Consider the following 27,835-nt stretch of genomic DNA (forward strand, 5'->3'; position numbering starts at 1 on the left):
TCTAAACCAAGGAAAGGGGAAAAAAACTATAAGCCAACATCATTAGTGAACATTGACTTAAAAATTTTTTAAGATTTTCCTGTCAAATAGACAACAACTTATACAAGAAATCATTCATTATAATCAAGTAGTATTTTAAATCATGGCTCAATATTAGGGAAATAGTCAACGTAATCACTTATATTAAAAACCAAAATATCCAAGTCATGTGATCATCTCAGTTGATGGAGGAAAAGCCTTTATTACAAAGTTTAACACTCTTTTATGCTAAAATCCCTACAAAATATAAGCAAAAAGGAATTTTTAATATAATAAAAAGCATATATCTAAAATGAAAAGCAACCACCTTATGCAAAAAAATACATTCAAACCATTGTGGGCAAGGATGCCCACTCTCCCCTCTATAATTAATTAGTAACAGCAATAAGACAAGTGAAAGGAATTAAAGGAATAAAAAACAAGTAAAAAAGATAAAACTATCCCTATTTACTGATAACAATGGTTTTCTTATAGACAATTTTAGCTTCAGCAGACTTGCTGGCTACAAAATAAACCCTTAAAATTCAACATTTTATGTAATAATAACAAAACGCAAAAGCAATAATAGGAAGTGACATCTCACTCCACTTAACTACAAAATGCATAAAATATCAAGATCAGCTTATCTACAATCCACTTGTATAGATTGCACAGCCTGCTACCATAGTAGATGATTAATAAATGCTTATTGATTAATTGCCTATTGAAATCTTATCTGTCTAATTTAGGAAATTAGATCTAGATCAACACCCCTCTTTATATACCAATGTAGGTTCCAAAGGAATACATGACTTATATATAAAAAATAACATCAAACACAAATTAAAAGAATAAAAAAGAAATTAACTTTGGGGTCTGTGGATAGAAGAAAAGTTCACAATCAAATTAATAGAAGTCATACAAATTATATTGAATAATATGTTTTCCCTAAACAAACAGATCTAATATAGTAAAAAGTTCAGATCATTCACTTATTTTGAAGGTTTACATGGACTTGTGAAGTCTTTTAAAACAGAGATTTCCAACATGCAGCCCACATGCTGCATGTAGCCCCCAAGTTCTCCAGTCTCTAAATGGAAAGGTAGAATCTATTGGAGCCAACTGTTGAATATGTTGTTGGAGCAGAACACACATTGTTCAGTTAGTGTTTTTCTTTGTTACAGAGGAAGATTCAAAAGTATTTGTGTATGTATATATGTTTGAAAATAAAAAAATGTAAAAATCAAAAGATATCAATAAAACCTGAAAAAAACAGAATAAAATATAATTAGTTTTATTACCAACTTCCAGCATTCTAACATCTATTTCTTACCTTCTGCTTTCTCCAAAATGTGATTTTACATGATCTAGACCCATTAATTGATCCCAAAGCATAAGTTATGAAACCCTAGTTCCTTAATCAGAAGGCAACAGGCATTTTGCATAATTGCAACATCATTTGAAACCCAGTTCTGTTCTCATTTAATGGAAAAATTATATTTCAGGGAAGAGAACACAAAGAAGGTCAAAAAAAAGCAGAACAGCTTTGAAAGCTACAGCCTGAACTTATATACTTAAAATGAAAAAGCAAGCAATATATAAAAGATATCTGCAGTTTCATATGCAAAATAAAATATATTTTCTAGCATTGCCTTTTCACTGGTGAATCTATCTAATAAGCCATATTGTCACTTCCCAGACTTTGCCCTCAGACATCCAAAGAGCAATCAACTCTTTGGGGAGTTATCAAATCGTTATATTTGAACAGGAGTCTGGTGATCTCCCAGGTCAGGTAGGGCACTTGGGCACCGAAGCTAGCAAAGATTTCAGCAATAAAAGGTGCCACCCACCTTTTATCAAAAATGCAAACTGTCCCCAGGCAAATGACCTGGGCCTAAGGGTCAAGGAATATGATAGTGCCCTTCACATCAATTTGGTGGTATTTCTATCCTTTACATTGGGGTGACATTAGAACATCCCAGCATGAAAAGTCTAAGTTATCATGATTCTGGCAGTCTTGGGGAGAATCAAAAATGCCTACAAATCTTGGGGGTTTTATGCTTTTTTTCGGTTTTATTGATACCTTTTGATTTTTCCATTTTTTTTTCAAACACATACACACAGCCTTTTGAATCTTCTTCAGTAACAAACAAAAAACACTAACTGAACAAATGCATAATTTGTCCCAACAAACATATTCAACAGTTGACTCCAGTAATCTCCATCTTTCCATTCAAAGAAGGGCAAATGGATTTCATTATATCTTCTCCAGGACCAAGATGGATCATTACCATTGATCTGAGTTCAACTTCCTTTGAATTTCCATACTTTGAATCACAGTGTCACCATGAGACCAGAAGAGGACAGTCTCAAGAGGTCTCTTAAGAACTTTAGAACTGATTGCATGTCTTGGGAGATAATGGCCCAGGGCCGCCCAGCAAGGTGTGCCTTTATCAGAGAAGATGCTATATTCCATGAGGAAAGGAGAATTGAATTAGCTCAGAAGAAACACGAAATGTACAAAATCAGAGAAGTTACTCCAAGTGTTCATAGAGGAACTATTTGTGCCCAACCTGTAGCAAAGCGTTCCCAGATCATATTGGTCCAATCCGCCACAGTCCGATACATTGTAACTTGATTCTAATTTGGTGTTGTTTATTTTGGTCCTCTTTGAAAATGCAGGATGAAAACCGACCGATATTCCCCTGGTTTTGCTCCCTTTATTCTGCATCAGTTCACACAAATCTTCCCATCATTCTCTGAATTCCTTACATCAATTATTTATCACAACACAATACCATTACCACAAATTCACAAGCCACCATTTATGTAGCCATTCCCCAACCAATGGATACTTTCTTTCCAGATTTTTTGCTCCCATGAAAAGTAGCCTGAAAATCTTAAAAGCAGTTTGTTTTATTGATGTAAACAGTTCACTTTTATTTATTTTGGTCTGCATATGCTAATGGTTCCTTGGTCCAGGCAATTACTGTTTACAATGTTTATCTTTTTTTTTTTTTTCTAGTCCACGTCCCCCTTTATCTTCCTTCCTGTGCAGCCACCTTGGCAATTTCTAGCAGGATGAGCTTTGGACTGCATTTTCTTTTGACAATTTGTCTTTTTGAACAGTAATAGTTTATATCTCTGTGTTTTGCATGGAGCTAAGAAAACTTGACATTTTTTGGGGGGTTTTTTTGGTTTTTTTAATTAGGAGGGAAAAAGAAAAACATGTTGAAAATCTGATCAGTTTTCAGGAGGATTCATTTGCAATTTTCATTTTCCATCTCTTTTTTTGGCCTTTTGTCTCAGCTTACTAGAATATCATTCTTTCTTAACACCCTGAAAATGTTAATAGATGAGGGGAGAAGTTCACACTGGCTGAGCAGAGATTTGTGGATTGATCTGTATTGAGTATTTAATTTGAGTATTGATTCCTGTCCACAATGAGCCACCAAAAACAGCTCTAGCTGGCCCTTAGCTTTAACTTCAATAATAACTTAGTGAATAGCTCAGAAGACATTTTGACCTTCAGTGCTTCCAAAGCTTCTTACACACTTCAGTTTTGCCTGGAACGTGTGCTTAGTTTAAATGAAGATTTTTGTGCTCATTAAAGCCTCCTCCAGATCCTCCAAAAAATTATAACAATAAGAATTGTTTTTATTAGAAACAAAAAGCTGGAAAGGTGGGGTACTCTTGAGTTATTGTTGGGGTAAAGAAGAGGTTTTCTTGTGTCTTTGTTTTTTTAGACATCTGAAGCAAATCTCTCTTTGGTTTTAGCCTTTGTAAAGATCTTAATGGGTTGGTAACTGGAGGGGACTAATGACCTTTAAAGGAGCCCTACTCTCAGCACAGGCCCATCTGCCCTGAGTGCCTGTGACTGGTGCAACAGCTGGATGAAAGCCCAGTCTTGACCCTGTCATACTAATGCAGGATAATAGTCAGTGCTCTTAAAGTTGTAGAATAAAGTGGGCATTGAAACTGGCTGCTTAAGAGGAATTTACTGCTGGAAGGAAGCTTAGAAGTATACATATTTGGTTCTAATGGTGTCTATTGAGGGGGAAGGATATCAAGAAAAAAAGTTAGATGATAATTTTATTATTTATTTTAAAGGAATAAAAGGTTGTACATAATAGATAAGTAGTTTCATGTGCAATAAAGATAATTATCTTTATTATATTCTATACTATTATGGAAATGCTGTTTTGTTTCATAAATTAAAAGTAAAAATAAATAAAAATTTTGGGGAAAAAAATATCATCCAGCCCAACATTATTCCCTACCTTATTTTCTTGATAAGGAAATGGAAGACCAGTGTTTAAATGACTTGTCCATTAGATATTAGATATTAGAAGCAGGATTTAGGGGTCAAACCTCTAGGGCAACTCTCTAAGACTATGTCAGTCTTAAAAAAGGTAACAGCCTCCATTGAGAGAGGAATTTTGTCTCACTAGAGTTCTCTATAGCAATGTAATCATAGATCTCCCTAATTCTGACATGTAAAAATTTTTAAATGAACTCTACAAAGGACTGCTCAGTAGTTATTTAATTGTTTCAATCTTATCCAACTCAAACCATTGCCATTAATTTTATCTGTCATTAGAGAGGGGATACCTCTCTGTATAGTCTCAATATCTTCCAACTAAGAAACCTCCCAAATCTAAAATTCTGAGACCATATGAACCATTGGACCCCTGACAGTGTTGTGTTCCCATTGAAGAAGCCTGTTCTACAGGGTGTCTTTTTTTTTTCTTTCATTTGTCCCTCTCATGTAACATGACCCTCTTAGGTTACAGAGCAGACACATGCTTAAGGAGTGGAGAAGACTAGTTCATTCATTTATCCAACAAAGATTTATTTATATAGTAATGTCTTGTGGGGGAGGAGTTTTGTGGGAAGTGGAGAGAAGAGGCACTTGAGAAGGATCTGAGAGAGGTACCGATAATGCTGATTTCTTCTGGCATGATTGTTAATAATAGCTGACATTTTCATAACACTTTACACTTTCAAAGCACTCTACAGTCACTAACTCATTTTAATCCTCCCAACCCCAGGAGGGAGGTAGCAAGTGTTAGGATTGCCAACTTAGAGTTGGAAGGGACCTCAATAGCCTGATAGTCTAATCCCTAATTTTATAAATAAGGAAGCTAAATCCTAATAGGATTATGTGACTTGTCCAAGATCATGAAGGTACTTGACTATAAAACTAGAATTTGAATTGAATCCCTTGATTCTAAATTTCATCCTTTTCACTGTATAACATTGCCTCTTGCCTCCTATCCCTCATCCTAAAAGTAAAAAGGGAACTTTAAGTGACTTACCTAAATTACCATTAAGTCATTATTAAGTTATCAATAATAATTACTTTATCACTTGTTATTAATTTAATAATTAAATTTAATAATTGAAACATTGTTGATTTTTAATAATTTAATGATAAAATTTAATAATAGTCTTTGCTTTAAGTTATTTATAGTAACTATTAAGTTACCATTAAGTGACAGAGTGAGGAATCTGATTTAGCTTTTCATCAGCTTTCCACCAACAAAAGATGGGAATGTTTGGAGTTATCAGAGTAGATTTTCTTATAGGATACCAGCTGGGAATCAGATGAGATAGATGGGGACTGGTACTCAAGGGTATCAAGGGAACATTGCAGGATTGTCTGGGATAATGTCCTTTACAAACTGAAAAGAGATTAATGGGGATGAGAGGAAGGGAGAGTAGGCTGATGAGGGACAAGGTTGATCATTCACATGAAACTAAATTATTAAAGTTCCAATCTGCCCTTGGGAAATTTAGGAATAAATGACTTTTCAGTGCTTTGGAAAAATTCAAATACCAAACAATTAGAATTGAGATTTCGAACTGGAGAAGGTAAAAAGTGCGAAGCTTTCCTCAAATCATGGGACTTGTTGGTTCATTCAAAGGGCTAGCGGGTCTTTGTGGTCTCATCTGGAAAGAGTCACTAACTCATTGTGTCACCTTGGCAAGCCAGCTGATTACCCTGTGCCTTAGCACCCAGCCCAGCTGCAGGAAGGGTTGAAAGCAGGACCTCACTAAAACCAAATGCTGCCTCTGTGCAGGGCTCTGAGCAGTAAATAATATCTTATATACTTTGTTCCTGGCAGCAGATACTAAAGTTTCATGGAGTATGAACTGTTATAACCCCCTGTTTTCACTTGCTTCTAAATTTCTGGAAATTTCTCCTTTGGGCTTGAATTTTTCCATGCTTGGTCTCAGCCCAAAGCTTTTTGGAAAGTTTGATTAAAATCCACTCAGCTGTTTTTGCTGAGTTACAGAAGAATATGGGGAAATATAGTCTTTTTCTGATCCTAAAGGAAACTTCAAATGCTCTTTGCCCTCTTATGCTTCAAAACAGTGGAAATAAAATGCTTCCAAATTGGACATGGTTTACCCTGAAAATTCATGGTCTAAAATGATGCAAGGGACATTTCTGAGCATCTAGTCCATCTCTTTGCCTTTAAGTAGGACTACAAATAAACCCCTCAAGAGAGAAAAGGCTCTATCCTATTTTTAAAGACCTCTAATGAAAAGATGTCACATACTCCCTCAGGAATCCATCCCAGGTTACTGGTAAGCAACCTCAGATACTATAAATCCTTCAGCCCTTTTTGGCTCCCTGCTGTGTGTTTTCAGGCCTTCATCCAAACCAGACTTCATGTCTGTAAGTAGACATGCCCCTCCTCTGCATTTTGAATCAAGGTTGACCATGAATGCTTGATATTTGAAAATACGCCAACAGCCTCTATACACTTTTGATCGGGAGGTGTAGTTATTCTAGTTGGAAATTTTCCATGTTGTGGTTAGGCCTGTTTTTGAGTTATCTCTTATTTTAAAGAATGCATAGAAGTTCTTAAGGAGCAATCACAGACTGACTCAAATAATTCTTTCTTTGGAGTTTCCATCTATTAAAATTGAGACTGAGTGGACAACAGACTTCTGTGCATGGAAGACTTAATTCAAGCAGTTGTCAGCAACTATTAATTAGCCTCTCCTGGGGCTCTAAGACAGCATCTCTAGGTTCTGTGAGTTGGTGATTGAGCATTGTGGGTGTCTTGGTGTGAGGTCTGGCTCAAGGGAGTATGTTTATGATGCAGTGGTTATTGAATGAGAAAAGTAGAAAGAGATTTAAGAAAAAGCAGAGCTTGGATCACTTCCATGTTAGAGGAAGAAGGAGAGAGGTGGAAAGAGGAAGAATAATTGGGGAAAAATATCTAGGAGAGTTTGCCAGGTGAGACCCTCAAAGCTCATTCTTTGCTTAGAGTAAATGGGAGGAGAGGCATGTGTATGTGTGTCCTTGCTGAATCTATAGAAAGTGGGCAGAAGCTGATACTCCTGCCTATATACACTGGCCAGAGTAGGTAAGCCATGTAGGAATGTTAGGGTGAACATGGGATGACAAAACTTTGACAGGTATAGATATCAGATTGGCATAGTGATGGCACATGGGAAAGATGTGTCCAGGACATGCAAATAAAACCAGGGTTTAGTGAAAGATTGAACATAGTAAGAGTCTATCCTTGTGGGTCCCTGTCATTACTGCTATACCACTAAAGAACTTATTAACTCATTTAGAGCTTGACATAATTATTAATAAGGCTGGTATCAAATAGCCATTGGGTTCATTAGTTTAACTTCTTTCTGTGGTCACAAACTGTACTCCGACACCCATTTAGCTATCTCCCAAATACTTGCCTTTGGTCAAAAAGAGACAGACAGAAGAATGTGGGTGTCAAAACCACTCTACAACTATGGTTGGAGAAATAACTCAGTGTTATGCTTTGTTCATTTGTTGTTCAGTCATGACTGACTCTTTGTGACCATTTCGGGTTCTGGAGTGGCTTACCATTTCCTCTTCCAGTTCATTTTACAGATGAGGCAAGTGAAGCAAAAAGACAAAAAAAATTGCCCAGAGTCACCCAGCAAGTGTTTGAGGCTAGATTTGAATTCAGGTTTTCATGACTCCAGCCCTGGCATTTTACCCATTGAGCTATATAGCTTTAGAGCTAAAAGGGAATTAAAATTAGCTGGAAGGGAACTTAGAGGCTTCTAACTCAGAGGCAGCTGAAAGGTTGATTATTCCAGGTAACAGAAGCACCTTATTTCACAACATCATCACATTTTACTTTATGCTTGTCTTTCCTTGATTTTTCCCCATGCTTGATGGCAACAAGATATGATGGGAAAATCACTAGATTTGGAGTCAGAAGACCCAGATTTTTAGTCCCTATGGGCCATTTATTTTAATCTGTACAAGCAAGTCATTAACTATGAGCTATTAAATCTCAGTTTGTAATTGTTGTATTAAATCTCATTGTAAAATAGAGATCACATTTGCACTTTTTATCTCACAGACTTATTATGAGGAACGTGCTTGGGGAAATATAAAATTGGGGGTTATTATTTATATGAGAACCTAACATTGTAAGGACTGGAAGAAAGACTAGTAGGCTAGGTTGATTTTCAAGAGAATATCTTAGGCTCCATCATTCCAATAGTTTTGCCTCCATTTGACTCTTTCAGGTTACTTTAATAATCACTTATTTTGCACTTACTGTATGTAGCCCACTAATGGGTACTGACTTCTTCCTTATTCCTGTACTAAAAGTGGCTGTGATTTTATCAGTCCAAATATTTCCTCCACCAGTATAGTTTACATCCCTTTAAAGATTTAGTTTCTGATCACTGACTGTAGCTGTAGTTAACTTCATCTTCCTGGGGGCAGTAGACTAGAGTTAGTCCTTGGGGCCATAGTAAAAGCCTTTTCAGTCTTGCATTTAAGGAAGCTTTGGTTTTGTTGATAAAACTTTCAAAAGCCCATGTTAAGTTTCAAGATTTGATGAGGGATCAGAATAAGGGTATCACTAAAGCTAAGTGACCAGGAATAATATATGCAAGGTTTGTGTTCTCATGGTGAAGTTTTACTAAGACTATGTCATGAGCATATAGAACAGCAATACAAAACATTACAGGATGAATGCATTGGAAGGATGTTAGGTTAGATGGGGTAGAGAAATATCATTTTTGAAATTCCTTTCCCACCCAAACCTGGGACCATTTGACAACACTGTGAGACCCAAGCTTAGTATGCAAAGGGAGACATGATCCCAGATTGGTTGAGAGAACTCTGAGCCAATGACATAATTATTAGGAGAAAGACTCTACAAAGAAAGAGTTAGGATTCTTAAATATTTGTGTCATAGACTCCTTTGGCAATCAGATAAAGTCTAGAGATCCTTTCTCAGAATAATGCTTTTAATAAATTATATTGAATTACAAAGATAGGTAATTTTATTGAAATAGATACACACATAGACATACATGTACATATGCATAATATATGTGTGTGTATATTCATACATATATAAACATATATATGAACTTTGTTGGGAATTTATTCCCAACAAAGTTCATTTTTTCAACTTATTTGTTTAATTATTGATTCCCAAACAGTTCATGGATGCTGTAATCTGTCCACAGACCCAGATCTTGAACCTCCAAGTTGGAAAGTTTGAGAGGCTAATTTCAAGTCAAAGGTCTCTAAACTAATTAAAAGACAAGTCTTTCTGTCATTCACTCATCTCATTGCTGTTCCTTGGCAAAAATCATCCTAGACTTGGGTGTAGGAGTAGAGTTACACTGCCTAGCTGGATTAGGGAGGCTTTATCAGGGTATTACAGTATCAGTTGTGAGCTGCTCCAGCTATGAGCTGTCCATTAGAATGTCTTTTCCAATTTCCTTAGGACAGGATTTTCCCCACCTCTATTCTCCATTGTAGGATTTTGGTATTCTGATGTTTGAATCTTCTGAACTTTTAAGTAAAATTATCCCCCTTTTTTGGATTTATTGAGAAAACCATTTTATAAATAAGGAGGAAAAATGGTTTCTCCTTTTAGCTAATATGTATCAGGGATTGTGCTAAGTGCTTTATAATTATTATATCATTTAATCCTCACAACAACCCTGAAAGGTAAATACTGTTATCTCCATTTTGCAGATGAGGAAATTGAGACTAAGTGATTAAGTGACTTGCCCAAGTTTCTGTAGCTAGTAAATATATGACATTGGATCTGAACACAAGTCTTCTTGACTTTAGGCTCAGCACTCTTTCCCCTTGAGCAACATTGATAGAGACAATAGCAAAATTTCATAATGTGTTTTGTCCATTCTGAGCTGTCAAAACTTTGCAAAACACAAATGTCAGTATGGCTGCCACCTTTATCATTTTAGCAAATTTATGTGAGTCTCCTATATTTACTTGAAAGGGAGGAGTCTAGGACATTCCCCCTTACCCTCTCTGAGCTTGAAACATCACATCATAAATTTCCAAATGGCATTTGCTATAGTGGGAATATGGATGGAACCTTTGCACAAAGTTCCAGGGCCAATGTAAACATCCCATTATTCCCTAGTTTTCTATTGTGCAAAAGAAAATATCCCTGGCATTATTGTACTAAGGGGACCCATATTACCAGTTTTGGAGGAACAAGCCAGTAACTGATGGAGGCACTTTGTGAGTGAAGGATAGTACAAAATTTATTGCCAAAATTTTATCATTGCCAAAAAAAAAAAAAAAAAAAAACAACCACATTTTTATATTTGATTTTTTTTCTCTTGTCCATTTTTTGTTAATAACTGGGGCCATCATGGTGTAATGGAAAGAATGTTAGATATATCAGCATTCCTGGGTTCTGGCTCTGACCCTTACATGTATGAATTAGAACTCTGTGGCCATAGGTAAATCATTTAACTTCTTGTCACAGTTTCCTTGTTGATGATGATGATGACGACGACAGTGATGATGATGATGATGATGATGATGATGACTGGCTTTTATATGGAACTTTAAAGTTCTCTGTATACATTACCTCATTTGATCTCAACAATGGTGGTACAGTGCAATGGGCCTTGACTCTTTGTAGTCAGAAGAATGATTCACATACCACCTCTGATGATTTTGGGTACAGCACTTAATGTCCCTGGGACTCAATTTCCTTAACTGGGCTTCATAAATCATTCTTTATTATTATATAATATATAATTTAATATAAATAATATATTATTAAATGTTATATAAATAAATATACTATAAATAATATATTATGTATATATAATAATTATTAGCCAAGAAAGGGAATGTGAAGAAGGGGTGGAGAAAAGACTACAAATTGGTAGAAAGATAACTTTCCAGGTATTACTCGGTGAGCTAATGAGTACAGATATTATTTTTCCTATCTTACAGTTTTTGTAATTTAATGTTATAGTTTTATAATTTTATGATAATTATAATATACAATAAAATAATAGCTTTTATAATTTAAAGATTTTATCATTTAAATAATTTATTTATCATCAGTCTACTAGTAAGTAACAGTGACAAAATCTGAATCCAAGTCTGTACTCCAACTTTAGTCTTCATTCTATAAGGTCATCAATAATAATATTTGTACTATCTCACAGGATTTCTGGAAGGAAAACATATAAACTTTAAAATGCTATGTAAGGATAAGCTATTTTTGTGAAGGTAGCTAAGTAGTGCAGTGAATAGAGTGCTGGTTCTGGAGCTAGGAAGACATCTTCCTGAATTCAAACTCAACCTCAGACACTTCCTAGCTGTATGACCCTAGGCAAATGACTTAACAGCATTGTTTCTATTTCCCCATCTGTAAAATAACCTAGAGAAAAAAGTGGCAAATTATTGTAGTGTCTTTGCCAAGAAAATACTTTATGGGATCACAAAGAATCAGATATCATTGAAACAACTGAACAACAACAAAAAATTTTGTTTGGGAATAAGATTTCCTTTTACTAATGCAGTTCAATGCCTTCCCTGCAATTTATCATCTTAGAACATAAGTTTTTATTTTTATATGTCATGGATATCTTTTAAATCCACTGAAGTTCATGAACTCCTCAGAATCATGTTTTTAAATGCATTATTTAAGATACATGGGCTTATATCAATTATATAAAAACATATATTTTAAATATAATCATCAAAATGTATTTTTTGAAAGTTCAGAGTCCTAGTTTAAGAACTCCTATATCAGTGTTCTGTAGAGCACTGAAGAGCTATTTGCACAGTCACTTAGTCAGCATGTGTAAGACACAACTTGACTTCTGCCTGACACTGAAGTGAGCTCCCTACTCATCTTTCCTGCCTCTCCTAAGATAGTATATAATAAATATAATAAAAATATTGTGTAAAAGTTACAGAGCAATTTCCATTTATTATTTCATTTGATCTTGTGAAGTCATGTGGTTAAGTAATGAATAGAGGTGGTCTTCTGGCTCTAAGCCCAGAGCTAGCCTCATTGCTTTGTTTACTAGTAGTTAGGGGAAAAAATAACATGATATTTTTAAAAGTGACTTTCATATTTCCTTATGTTTTTGTCACATCTTAGTCAAAGCAACTGACCACTTAATCTAAGAGGTTCCATTTAGTAAATACCAAGAAATTCTAATCTAAAACAAAAATCAGTCTTTCTGCCTTCTTCATCTTCCTTTTCTTGGCTAATAAGAATTATGATGATTAATTTATGGAGTCATCATGGTATGATGACAATGTTCTGAATTTGGTGTTATAGGATCTGGCCTCAAAACTAAGCTCTGCTAATTATTATTATCTTTGAGACCTTAGGTAGCCTGAGGTAGTGAGATGGTACAATGGATAGACTGGTAGACCTGGAATGAGAAAGTCCCAAGTTCATATGCGATCTCAGATATTTGCTGTGTGACCCTGGTCAAATAATTTGACCATTTTTTCCTTCAAATATTAAATGGAGATACTAATTGCACCTACCTTCCCGTGTTGTAAAGATCAAATGAAATAATGTTTGTAAAGTTCTTAGAACAATGGCTGACATGTAAGTCCTTGTTTCCTTTCTAAAATGAGGTGCTTGGACTAAGGTACCTCCCAACTTTAAATCTGAAATACCTTCAGAGAGGTAGTACTCCCATGACTCTGGCCCCGTATCTTCATTTCTGAGTTTCATTTCTCTGAACTGACATAGTGTGGCTCAATTGATAGGAGATAAATCATAGAATTTAGAGCTGGAAAAGAACTTAGAGAAAAGTTTAGAAAGATTTAAGGACTTGTCCAAATTTTCATAGGAAGCCGATAAAGCAGGCATTTTAATTTACCAGCTCAAAAATCCCATTCACATCTCTACATGACATATCCCATCTCCCCGCATTGTTTTGTAAACTCCACTATAGGAGCTCTGCCTTTCTCATCTTTGTGTCCCTGACCTTCACAGGGTTATTATAAGGCTCAAATAAGACAATGTATGCAAAGCATTTTGTGAACTTTTAAAGCACTATAAAAATGTGAGCTATTATTACTCTGACTGGTCAGTCCATAATTAGTTAACCAGATAGGGGGCACAAGGAATGTTTCAGACTAAATGGAGCATTGAAATGATCTACTTCAGCATCTTTTACATTCTTACACAATTATTTGGCTGCCTTTTCCTTAATTCTATTGTACAGACTAGCCTGTAATTCAGTTACTATAGGGATTCAAGAGGACTTTCCTCTTGTTTCTGCATAACGTCCTCACCTGTCAGCTTTTCAGAAAAGCTGTTAGCAATAAAGTTGTGACACAAGACTGCTAAATATTGAGTCTCTTTACAACTCTCCTTAGGACTCAGTATAAATCACAATTCAGGGTACATGTAGTCTTACATGACATGTTCTTTGATGGTTAATGGCAGAGGCTACATACTATATTCAAAGATAAGTTACTGTTCCATACTAAAGCAATGAATACCTTGATTTCAGATTTTTCAAAATAAGATAAGAATAGTGAAATAGAAAATTTCTCGGTATGGTTTTATGGTCCTCTACTCTTTTCATGCTCAAACTCCTGGAAAAAATGTTTATTAAAGAGTAATAAACATGCATACTGAGTAAACACGAGGGAATTTTTTTAAAGGAATTTTCACATTTCAAAAGCATCTGTTTTAGAATAAATATCATAATTAGAATGAAGAGAATAAATACCATAATTTAGAAAAATACCATAATTAAAATACCACAAATTCATGGTTTTTTGAATAAATTTTTGTTACTGTCTTTTGATTTTACATCATGCACATTTTTAGATACATCCCTAACTTTTCCCCTTCCTAAATAGATATTCCTTATGACCAAAACAAAGAAGGAAAAAATGCAGTTCAGCAAACCTAAACATGCATCAAAAAGACTAAAATAATATGAAGTATTCCATGGTTAAAGTCCTCTACCTCTGCTAAACAGTTAAAGAGGCTTCTTCTCTTTTCTTTCTTTTAGCCAAGATTGATCATTATAATTTTACAGTATTCAGTTTCATTTGTTTTGTTATTATCCCTGGTTTTGTTTCTATTTATCTTGCTGTAGTTGTTATGTATGTTGTTTTCCTGATTCTATTATCTTTACTTTGCATCAGTTCAAATAAGTCTTTCTATGCCTCTCTGTATTCATTATGTTCATTATTTCTTGCATGACAGTAATGTTCTATTACATTCATGTTGCTAAATTTATTTAGACAACCCATAGTTGTCTATGTTGGGGTTTTTTTTAACATCTACTTTACTTCCAGTGATTCACTACTACAAAAAAGGCAAATAGAAATATTTTGGTGTCCATTTTCTGTCATTGGCTTTCTTGGTGTTTAACCTTAAGCAGTAAAATCAGGGAGGCAAAGCTATTGACACTAATCATTTTCCTTGAATAATTCTAAAATGAATACAGTTTTTAATGACTATTTTTGTCTGATCAAATAGATTCTAAGTTGATGATTTCCAGTGGGTGCAATAACATGGATTTCAAAAACAATTTAAATATGTCCTACCTTCCCTATTTCTATAGAGAACAATATGATCCTCCCATTCCCTCAGGCTCACAATCTAGGAGTCATCCTCCACTTTTCACTGTCTCTCAACTCTGATATCTAAACTATTGCCAAGGCCTATTGACTTCACCTTTGTAACTTTTCTCAAATATGCCCCCTTCTCTCTTCTGATACCATTATATTCTGATAGAGGCTCTCACCATCTCACCTGGGATCCTGCAATAGTCTACTGGTGGATCTTCCCACCCTATTCTCCATTCAGTCACTAAAGTGATTTTCTACTCAGTAAACTTCCTGTTTCCTTAGAAACAAATACAATATTCACTGTTTAGTATTCAAATCCTCCATAACCTGACCCCCCACCCACCTTTCCAATTTTTTCATACTTGACTTCCCAGCAAATCCTCTTCAATCCAGACCTACCTATTCACTGAACAGGATATTCTATTTTTCAGCTATGGGTATTTTCTCTGCCTTCTGTGCCTAGAACACTTTCACTTCCTATGCATATATATTTTTACACATGTACATGTTCCTATAAACTTTTCACATAAGAAAGTTTTGTGCTAGAAACTCAGGTAAAAAGACAAAAATGATCTACTAGTACAGATATAGGACAGGCTTTTTTCTCAAATACTGTCAGAAGTAGGTGAAACTGATTTGTTAAAAAGAAAGGGAGATTGTGCATAAATTGAGATACTCATTGGTTCAAAGATTACTCTATAGGAGCATTACCCTTGGGAACTCTGGTATACATACAGTTGCTGACTAGCATTTTTTCAATTAGTCACTGTTTTCTTAATCTGCTATTTTTCACAAATCTGACACCCATTATATCTTATATTGCATGTTTGTGTATTTTAGTAGTAATTTTAGAGTAGACAACTTGGATAATATTGGTAGGCTTTCTTATATTGTTGCACTTTGACATAATCAACTATAATCCTTCACAGAGATTTCCTTTCTAAGGAAAAACATTTGTGACCTCCTTAAATATAATTTCTTCTGACTGTTTTTCTGTTATGTTCAGGAAGACCGAAATTTAAATTCTGCCTTAGACATTTACAAAGTATGTGATCCTGAGCAGTCTTAATTTCCCTTATCTGTAAAAATGTAGATAATAGCACCTGCATCAACAAGGGGTTTTTGTTTGTTTGCTTGTTTATTTTCTTCCTTAAAGAGTCCCATTTTTTTAAGGTTTTTATTTTCAAAACGTATGCATGAATAATTTTTCAACATTGACTCTTGCATAGTCTTGTGTTTCAGATTTTCCCCTCCTTCCCTCCACTCCCTCCCCTAGATGGCAAGCAATCCAATATATGTTATATATGTTAAAAATATATGTTAAATCCAATATGTATAAATATATTTATACAATTCTCTTTCAACAAAGGTTTTACAAATCAAATGAGATAAAATATGTAAATTGCTAATCTTAAGAGGCTATAAAAATGATCATTATTATTGTGAACAAATATAAGTCCAATAATCAAAAAAGGGGAAAACATATCTTCCTTAATATAGTTCAAGCTTATGTGGGAATAAGACTATAATAACTTCAGACTATATGAAGTCCAACTTGCTTTTTCTTCCTGTAGGCTGAGACCGTGTATTTATTATCAAAGTAATATTTCTTAGCCTAATATCTGGAGTTGAGAAAGTTTCTTTTAATTTTGGAGGAGGAACAGTGTTTGTAGAGGGGATAATGTGTTTTGTTTTGGATGTGTTAAATTTAAAATGTCTGTGGGACATTTAGCAGATGTGCAGCAGGCAATTAGTGAGATCAGAAGAGAGATGTGGGCTGGATATATAGACATTTGGGAATCTTCTGCATGGAAAGGATAATTGAACCCATGTTTCCGGATGAGATCAACAACAGATATGGTTTAGAGATTAAAAAAAAGAAGAGGACCAAGGGTAGGCTATGGTTAGTAAGCAGATTCTCAATGATGATAAGCAGCAAGAAGACTGAGAAGGAACAATCAGAACAGAGAAGAGAAATCCCAAATGGGAGAGAGTATATGTGAGGAAGGGATGGCTAATAGTGTCAAACAGCTATAGAGGTTAAGGATAACCAATGAAAATAACCATTAGGACTAGCTATTTAAAGTGAGCAGCTTGTTGGTGAAGCCATTGGAGTGCCTGGCCTGAAGTCAGGAAGACTTCCTGAGTTCAAATCTAGCCTCAGACACTTATGAGCTGTGTGACTCTAGGCAATCACTTAACCCTGTTTGCCTCAGTTTCTTTATCTTTAAATAAACTGGAGAAGGAAATGGAAAACTTCTCCAGTAGCTTTGCAAAAAAAAAAAAATTGGGTCCATGAGCAGTTAGACACAAATGAACAATAACATGTTTGTAATAAACATGATTGTAAGGACTTGAGAAGTGAGTAGGAGGTGAGAAAATTGAAGCAATGAAGTATACATCTTCACCCATAAAAGGAAAGCAAGATATGAGAAAATAACTAAAAGGAACTAGAAATGTCAAGTAAAGCTTTTTAAATTGGAGGAGACCAGAACATGTTTAAACCATACTTCATATTAGCTATACAATAAACGTTAAGCAACTTCCCTTGCATTTGAGGTCCATTAAGATCTACCTGTTCCAATTCTCTTTTCCAACTCCAACTGATCTACCTCTTCAATTCTCCTTTGTACTTCTCCTCTTCATACCCTCTATGTTCGGGTCAATATCTATTCCTTATTTTTGTCCTGCTTCTCAAACTCATATCTAAAACACATCTCTGCCTGTTAAAAATAGTGAAATGTTGAAAATGTTCTGTTCCTTCAGTGTTCTCCTCAAATGCTACTTTCTTAATGAAGCTTTGATCCTCTCCAAGTAAAAGTGATTTCTCCTTCCTCAGATTTCTTAATGCTACTTTGTATCTTTCCTTTGCCTTCCTCACATTTTCCATTGTATAATGTTCAGGATCATAAAGGATCATTGGATAAGTCATAGGAAGGAGCCTCAGAGAAAATCTAGTTGATCACTTTTATTTTATGGATGAGGAATTAAGAAGTAGAAAGGTTTTGTGACTAGTCCACAGGAACATAGTATAACAGATCCATACTCTGACTCCAAATCCTGTTCTTATCTGTAAATGCATCTTTTCCCTTTCCTCTTCTCAAGTACTCTAAATTCCCCAGGGGAAGGATGCTACTTCTTTTTAACTTCAGCATCTTAACACCTAGAACAGATGGCTGCAGCTTAGTAAATACTGGCTTAATGAAACTAGTTATAATTAAAAATTGTATTTCCAAGCCATGGAGAGGTGTGGGAGTGATTAGTGCTACTAAGATACAGGTATTATTACACTATAAGAAGAAATCCTTAGATTCAATGTTATGTACCAAATTTGGAGAAAATATCGTGAGACATTCCCATCTATTAACATACGTATTTAAGAGGCAGAGTGTTATAGGAAATAGAGAGCCAATTGAAGAGCCAGAAAGTACTGGGTTCAAATCTCACCCACTTCTGACCCATAATGGTTGTATGACACTGGACAATTCACTTCTCTTGGTAACTCTCTAAAATTTCATAGAAAATAATAACCTGCATGTATATCAGTGAAATAACAGGTTCTTATTTCACTCCATGAGAAAAAGTGAGGAAGCTGAAAATCTGTAAGTGTAGGAGTCAAAAGATCTGAGTTCTAATCCTTACTTTGACACTTTGGTTTCATGACATTTGACAAACCATTTAACCTTCCTTACCTTCAGTTTTCTAATCAATAAAATGTGAATAATAATACTTTTTCCTCAGACTTCATGACCTCAGATGTATGCTTTATAAAACGTCAATACAAATATATTGATATTATTTATGAGCTTCTATGTAACTTTGTTAAATTTGTAGGCTTTTAAATTCTTGCTCTCACAGCTGGGATTGGCTTTTAAGAACAAATAAGTCTTACATGGAATGGTGGCACTGAAAATAGTTTATATATATGTTTGTCAATGTTGACATATGAATGAGGAGCAGAAAATGGAGAGAGGAACCATTAATGATTCATTATACTTTCTCTATGGATCTCAGGAAAATCTGAAACCGTCATCATATGGAGACTGGGTTATCTCTTGCCTGTATCCAAAAAGCATCAGAGGAAGACCATTGGTATTAAAAAGTCCTCTGGTTAGGGAGAAAGTGTGGTTACCATACACTTTTCCCAGTATAACCAAACAGCCTTGATTATATCATACTGTGTTTGACATTTTTCATTGTACAATAATATTCATTACATATGTATACCATAATCTGTTCAGCCATTCAGCAATATATGTATACCTATTTTTTCTACAATTCTATGCTAAAACAAAAAGTTTTGAATTAAGGTTTTTTTGGTTGTTTATCCAGATGTTTTGCTGCTGTTGTTAATCTCTTTAGGGTGCATGACTAGCAATATGCTGGGCCACAGGATAAATACAGTTTGGAAGATAGTTCCAAAATACTTTCCAGAATACTTGGCCCCATTCACATCTTCATCAATAATTCATTAGTGTTCCTAATGTCCTTCCATGTCCTTTGTAGCAGTTGTTATTTTTCTTAGCTAATCATTTGAGTGCGCAATATAACCTCAGAGATTTTTTCATTTTACATTTCTCTAATAAGTGATTTTAAGCATTTTTTTGTGCATTGTTACTGATTTGATTTTCTTCCCTTTAAAGTCTTTGACCATTTATCTATTGGGAAATGGTTTCTGTTCTTAAATATTTGTAACAACTACTTATCTTTCTTGTACATCAGACCTTTATCAGAGAAATTTGCTGCAAAATTTTGTGCCTCATGAACTGTTTACTTTTTAATTCTAAACTCTACTGCTTTTATTGGTACAAAATCTTTTCAATTTACTGAATCAAAATGTACATTTTATCTCGTGTTCATCCCTTAACTGTATGATCAAGAACTCTTCTCTATCTGCAGTTGTAATGTATCTTCCTCCATTTCCTTCAGATATATTTGTGATATAATCTTTTGGAGATTATTATCACATATGCCATGGTTCAATAATTATTAATAGTTTTTAGGTCGCCTTTGGTAATAATAAAGTTTGTGAATTTTTTTCCTCTAAGTTTTTAGTGTGCTCCCATCTTACAGTTGTGTTGAGAGGCTATCCCTCAAAACCGTGTCACAATCTACATAGAGCTTCTGTATCTGTCACCATCACCATCTATAAGATTTTACAAACACAACCGTGTCACAATCTACATAGAGCTTCTGTATCTGTCACCATCACCATCTATAAGATTTTACAAACACAATCTATGTCTCTGAACCAGTGTTGCCATTGACTCCTGGATCTTTCTCCTGGACAAGGAAATCAAGTAATCGCTGAATAGATGGCAGTTGCCTTATAATGGTCTATATTTCTTAGGAAATGGTAACACTCTTTTCTGATTAACAACAATAATAACTTTTATATAGAAGCTCATATTGCCAGACATTCTAGAGTACTTTATAAATATTATTTCATTTAATCCTCAGAACAATTCTGAGAGGAAGGTGCTATTATTATTCTTATTTTATAAAATAAAAATAAGTAACAAAATGAAAAAAATGGAGGTAAATAAAAATTAAGTGAGCTGCTCTGAGGCAGAATTTAACATATCTTCCTGAATCCAAGTCCAGTGTTTTATCCACTGTGCTATCTAAGTGCTTGTAATCCTCATTTTTCATTATCAATAGCTCATTTAAATAAATGAAACTAAAGATGTTTTAATTGTGTACTTTATCTTCCTCTAATTTTTACTTTTTCTCCCCAATTTAATGTTAATTTTGATATTTACAATCCCGTGCTCTGACTATACCCACACAATCCATTTGGTCTCCCTCATGTTTTACTTCCAAACTATGTTTTCTAAAATATTTTTAGCAATCTTCCTCTATGCTCTCCTTTGCATTAGAATCACTAACTATTAAAGTATATGTTAATTCCATTGGAAAGTCTTTTCAGGTTCTCCATTGAAGTTTCATTGTCCACTGATGTTGGCACATGGGCTGCAATTATCTTTTGCGAAAGACATGAAAAAATGTCTTTTTCACAAAGGCTTAGTTGCAAACGTTATAATATGAGATGCCCACATGTCCCATGAATCATGTTTTCCTGTTGACTTTGGACTTACAATAAACCCAACTCCACCAAATCCTTTATTTTCCTCTCTAAAATGAACTTATTAAGCCTTCCCTCTATTTAATGGATGCACTCTTATTCTTTGGTTTCATTTAAAATGACAAAGTCAAGGTGGTTAAGACTCAATTGATACAATGTATATCTACTCTGTGGCTAGATCAGAATCTTATTTTTCAGATACCAAGAGCTAAATCAGGGGCAAGCTAGACAGCACAGTAGATAGGGCACTAGCCCTGGCCTCGGAAGGACCTGAGTTCTAGTCCAATTAAGTGCTCTAATGCAGTAGATAGTGCTCTGGACTTAAGAGTCTTAAGTCTAGACTTAAAGGTCTTTCTGACCGGACTTTATGATTTGAATAATTTTGTTTAAATTTTAATCTAATTTCTTTTGATGTCTCTTGTTTCTATATTACTTCCTTCCTTCCCTCTCCAAAGCAATAACTAAAAAAAGGAGTAATAATAGCAATTCAACAAAATCCAAAACCTAACAAATATACTGACCATGCCTTGTAATACCTGACATCCACAGTCCCTCACTTTTGTAAAGAAAGTCAAGAAGGCACATTTACTTTGGTATTCACCTTTAATAATTTAATTTTTGTGGTGTGAATATTCAGTTTGGTTAAGGTTTCCTTCCATATTAAGTTTTGAAGTATTCTAGTCTTCTAAAACTTTTGGTTATCTTTTGCCCTTAATTTTCAGTCATTTAAAAATGCTGAAATTTCCCTGTTGTTAGTGATGGGAAAGGATGGAAGGGAGAAGTGGGACAGTGAACTGGGAAGGAGTAGACATCATAAGGAAGGAGATTGTTGTACTTAAGGAAAGCAGTTAGAGAAAATTAATCCCAATATCGTTTTCTTGTACTACTTCCCACTCCCAAGGCTACCTATTCAAAGAAGTTTCTCTTACTTTTCATCTTTATTTTTTCCATCCTAGTCAGAGAGATAGGAAAGTGAAATGTCCTATATCTTGATCCATTCTGGGACCTTACATTTCCCTCTGCCCAGTTAAGTATTCTTCCAAAAGTAGATGAAAATTTCCACTTTTGTAATTGTGTGAGATTTTATCAATGATGACACTCTAAAGACAGTGATCATAATAAAAGACTGTATTTCCATATTTTTTACAAAAGATTTCTGTAAAAATACAGAATCACCATTTCAAATTCAGTAACATGCCCTTCAGAATGCATGTTGGGCTTGTTTTGAAGTTTCTATAAAAGCAACAGCTAATGAGGTAGGAAGCCCTAGCACAGAAAAGGATTACACAAATAGTGGTTGTACAGTGAAATTTGCTATTAAATTAAATTTTCTACTCTATGAAATCTTTAAAAATAAAATGGCTTCCTATGGATGTAGTCTTTGGACAAGTTTATTCTAACTATATCAGAACCTGGGACCAGTATTATTCTAGAGCTAATCTAAATCTAGTTTGGGAGTCTGATTTGGTTAGATCACCAGAGGTTACTCTTATTTTTATGATTTATATTATATAAATTATATTTGTGGAATTTATATTACATATTATATAAATTATAATTTGTAACATATATAATTTATCATCATAGTTTTAATCCAGTTTCCTAAAATGTCTAAAAAGGATGTCCCTATGACATCCTTCTCTTGACCCTTACTCCAGGCTCTCTGTCCATAAGGTTAGTGGAGTATGTGTGTGTGTGTGTAGTTTCTAATCTAGTATATGATTAAACCTATTATTTTTTAAGCCTAATATGTTTTCCTTCTGTTTTCACCTTAAACATTGGCTTTTAATACCATCACAGGCAATTAAGAAATTTGTGTTGCATAATGGATAGAATGGTGTCCTTGAAGCTAGGAAAACCTATGTAAGAATGCCATTGTTGATACATACCAATTGTGTGACCCTTGCCAAGTCACTAACCTCTCAATACATTGGGCAACTCCAAAACCATAAATTGTAAAGTTGCTGGCTTACATTAGTAAAAGGATTTTTCTTATCTACATCAATGAAATCACAGGATTAGTACCTATTCTTATAAGAAGTTGCCCAGTATAATTAGCAATTATATATCTTGAATCCAAGAAATATATACCACAGTGCTGAGTAATGTTTTGGTTATGAGCCAAAAGCCCCAAAACTGTTTGAATCTGGTTTTTCTCCTGAGCCTCATGTCACCAACTACTTTTTAAACATCTCAAACTGGATATCCAGTAGATAACGCAAACTCAACAAGTCCACTATAGAATCATTACCTTTCTTCCAAATCCTCATTTCTTTCCAGTTTTTCCTATTATATTTTAAGAGCATTACTATCTTTTCAGTTATCTAAATCCCTTACTCTCACCCACTTAGCTAATGTCACCAAATCTTATCCTTTTTATCTTTACAATTTCTTTTGTTATGCATTCTTTTCTCACCATTCACCAACTACCAACCAGCTTCATTCAGGTCCTCATCTTCTCTACCTGGAATGTTACAATCATCTCTGTACTAATTGTTTATATTCTTACAACCCCAAGTCTCTCTCTATTCCAACCCTTCATGTCTACTCAACTGCTAATAGGACTTTCCTAAAGCTCAGACATTTCCCCTGCTCAGTAAATTCTAATAGTTCTCTGCTCCCTCTAGGTTCGGATATAACAGATTCCTCTATTGAGCATCAAGCTTCTTTACATCCTGATCTCTTCCTACCACTTCAGACTTTCACTTTACTCACTTCTGTACACTCAATGGTCCACTACTCTGCCTTGTAGTTTTGCACACATAACGTTCCATCTCCTGACTGCATTTCTACCTGCTTGGAATGATCTTGGAATGATCTCCCTCCTTATCTCTGCCTCCTTACTTCCATAATTTTCTCCAAGACTCAGTTCAAAACCCATCTGCTGAAAGAAACTCCCTTCTCCCCTACCACTTTCCATCTGAGATTGCTGTTCACTTGTTCAATCATGTCCAACTCTGTATGACACTGTGGACTTTGTCCATGAGGAATTTTTGGCAAAGACATTGGAGTGGTTTGCTATTTCCTTCTCTAGTATGTCCTCATTTAGCAAATGAGGAACTGAGGCAAATAGAAGTTAAGTGGCTTGCCCAGAATCACATAGCTAGTAATGTCTGAGGATCTAAATTCATAGACAAATCTTCCTGATTTCAGACTCAGCCCTCTATCCATTGCACCATCCAGCTGGCTTCACTGCCTGCCTCCCACCCCCACCATACCCCCATTACTTTTCATCTTTTCTATGTACTGTATATATCCTCTTATTAGAATGCACTTCTTGAGGGAAAGAACCATATTTTTGCTTTTCTTTGTATCCCATTCTTAGTACAAATCTTGTCATATAGTGAGTGTTTAATAAAGGCTTGTTGACTGACTTTTGTAGGAAGAATTTGACATTTTTGTACTAAAATACTTTTGCCTTCCACTTGTAAAAACGGTTGATTTCTTCATGTAATCCAGTATCATAAGCTAATAAAATCACAAATTTATAGCTATAAGGAACTTTGGAGTGCTTCTAGTCCAATTCCCATATTTTACTGATGATGACCTAAGGGCCAGAGAAGTCAGATAACTTTCCCATAACTAGCAAGACTGGGATTCAAATCCCAATCCTCTAACTACAAAAAGGAGTTCTCTTTACTATATATTATATTGTTTCATTTTAGTGAATTTTTAATTTAAAAAAATTTATTCTGATATTTTATGTCAAATATAAAAGTCAAAATTCTTATACCAATCTTCAAAAGAAAAGCAATGCAGAACAATTAAAAACATAGCCTTTTATTTTCTTAGTTTGCTTCTTTATACTAGACTATTGTCAGCAGACTTTTCTTGAAAAAAGCCACATTATTAGGCAAATCCTGGTCCTGGTCCATATATATAAAAATAGCCCCAAGATTACTTCCTCAGTGCTTTTTTGGTACTCCAAATTCTTAAGTGTTAGTAACTATACTCTGCCTCATTTTAAAATGAACCCCTCTATTTCTTTTCTGGATTCTGAGGACACTTCTTCAGGAGCTGTTTTGGGGATCTGATGTATTTCTTTTGCTTTTCCATTTAAATTATAGTAAAACCCAGGAGATGCTATTCCCTCCCTATATCTAGACTTTGCACAGCTAAGTGATTTTTCCCAACTCTACATCACAGTAAGACTTCTAACTTCTCCTCCTATCTTCCTTGATGATTTAGTGATGGGGACCCTAAAAATTGAAATCCAGTGTAATCAGACCTTGATATTTGTATCAACACTATCTTTGAAGTCTCTGGTTTAGGATACAAAGAGTTCCTTAAAAACAACAACAAATTCAGGGGCAACATGGTACAATGAGTAGGACACCAGACTAATATTCAGAAAGACTCCTCTTTAGAATACTTATCAGCTCTGTGACCCTAGTTATACCTTTAACTTTTCTCTGCCTCAATTTTCTTATCTATAAAAATTAAGAGATGGGAAATGGCTGCACTTAATGATGTCTAAGATCCTTTCTAGTCCTGAATTGCATAGCTTCCCATATATGCTGCTATCCCTATTTGCAAGCACCTGTACTCCATTATTTTCCTTATAAACTAAATAGTTTTTATCATGTTGCATTTAAGATTTATCTAGGACATCCAGTTTGGAATGCCTAGTAGGTAGTTAGCATGCATTATAAGAGTAAAGCTCAGGGGAAAGACTAAGACTGTATTTATACATATATATATATATATATATATATATATATGTATAATGTATATATGTATATATATATTTACATTTACATTTACATTTACATCTTATATATAATAATATTATCTATATATTATGTGTTTGAGAATCATCTCTCTTGGTTTAGCTTCTGCTTAGTGATCTTTTCATTTATATTGATGGAATTACTGTGTATATCATTCTTTGGTTTTGCTTATTTCACTTTGAATCAGTTCATGCAAATATTCTCATGGTTTTTCTTCATTCCTTATATTCAGCATTTTTTACTATACAAGATGATTGTAAATGTTGCACAAAATTAAATGACATTCAAATTCTAAAGAAGAAAGAAAAAAAAAGAAACTGAACAAGTTGTTTCAACTCTTGCTTTGTATGACTGACTTGTTTCTGATCAAACTAAAGTAAACATTCTCATCTGGCCAGAGAGCAACCCTCGGGAAGTCTGAGGGTTGAGTAACCACTCTCACCCATGAAGCCACACACCCAGTGTGGTAACGACTGATTATGATCCCAGTGTTTTTATAAGATTGTCAGTCCTCTTGAGGAAAGAAAGCACTATTCCCTGAGGCACTCAGTGAGTCAGATCAGGCTGGCAAAGATCCAGATGCACTTCCTTTCTCTACATCTAATTAGAGGGCTAGAGAGAAGTCATCTCTAGCCTGCATAGGCAGTTCTGAGAAGAGCCGGTTGTTAAATTTTTAGTGTTATTAGTTATAATTCCCTTAGTCCACAAGTGCCAAAAGCCAAGGATCAATTTATGCTTTTGTTGAAAGTGATGGAATCAATGTTAATGATGCAGATTAACCTTAAAAGTATGGTTAAATGCATGTGTGTTTTCTTCCCTTCTGGAAGGGCAGGTCATTAAAACATTTACCAACACACTGGTGGAAGGCATCTCTTCCAGTAATCCTAATCTCTTCCTTTTTTTGCCCTGCTCAGCTTGATTCCACAATACATGAGTGTGAGGGAAAGACATTTCTCTCCTCTAAGGTTAGTTAGTGGACCCCAGCCAGGCCTGTTACACGCCCCTCCCCATGGAGTTCTTGTATCCCAAATCCCAGAGGGGTTCATGCCTGGGATTGTTCCCAGACTTCTGGATCTGACTAGGATGGGCCTGAATTAGTTATTTAGAAGACTCTGAGCCCCTCCTCTTTAACCGGCCACCCTACCAACCCTCAGCCCCCCTCTCTGCTTTTAAAGTGCAAATCTTTATGTGCTGTGACAGTAACAAGGGATAAGGGAAGAAGAATGGATATTTGCTTGTGTCTTTGTAGCTTACTTCCCAACCATATGCACTCTTGTGCTATCAAGGAAATAGCTTTCCTTTGCCTAGTGAAGGCAATGGGTAATTAACTGAAATTGTTAGAAAGCCATATATTAATCTGGCTTACCTGTCTCTCTTGATTGGACAAAGCACGGAAGCAATGGCTCCCCTACAAAAAGAAAAATATTTCTATATAATTCTGCTAGCATCAGCTACATGCAAACTTGAACTGTATCAAAAGCAAGTTGTGGTCTCCTGTAAAGATTGACCTGACGTGGTGTTCAGTCTTACTACGTTAGACATTTAATTAAAACCAGCAAACAGTTCGGGAGCACTCATTGTGTTCGGAGTACTGTGCTAGACATAAAGGAAATTTTCATGAATTCTTGCCCTCTTGGGGCTTACTAGCTAGTGGAAGACAATTATACCTAGACTAATTATTATAATGCATATAATTACAAAAGACTAATTGAATCTGTAGCTATAGGGAGAATTAAAATCAGTGACAAACAGGATAGATCAAAGAAATGCTTTGAGGGTTCCTAGAAACCCCACTTTGAATGAAGCAGAATAGCTATTAAGTTTTCAAAGAATAGAGTTAGGCATCCTTGTGGCCATTGGGTACAGGTTGTGACTACACTAACTCATTTGAAGGTCTAAAGAAAACCTTCACTTGAATCAAATAACAAGTTATTTTGAAAATAGTTGACTGAATTCAATAGAGTAACTCAGTAACTAAAGTAGCATCTTTTCTTAAAATCAGTGATTTTTTTAAAAAATTCACTCAAGGGCCACCTTCTGCATAAGGCAGACTCCTAATTCCCTTTCCTAAAAATTACCTTGCATTTGTTTTACATATATTTGTAATAAAATATATTTTGTTAT

General features: G+C 34.9%; 1 protein-coding gene across 3 annotated transcripts in view; it reads left to right on the forward strand.

Moving 5' to 3' along the window:
* GHR (growth hormone receptor) overlaps positions 1–27,835 on the forward strand; it is a 299,645-nt gene that overhangs the window by 95,105 nt on the left and 176,705 nt on the right. Inside the window, exon 1 of one of the 3 annotated variants that reach the window (XM_031964606.1) lies at positions 19,553–20,252. The exons of the other annotated variants lie outside the window; for them this stretch is intronic. The gene's annotated coding sequence lies outside the window, so the exon portion shown is untranslated. Of the gene's footprint in view, positions 1–19,552; positions 20,253–27,835 lie in introns of those variants that run through there. 3 annotated transcript variants of the gene reach the window in all.

The sequence above is a fragment of the Sarcophilus harrisii genome, chromosome 1 (assembly GCF_902635505.1).
Source record: "Sarcophilus harrisii chromosome 1, mSarHar1.11, whole genome shotgun sequence".
Lineage (NCBI taxonomy): Eukaryota > Metazoa > Chordata > Mammalia > Dasyuromorphia > Dasyuridae > Sarcophilus > Sarcophilus harrisii.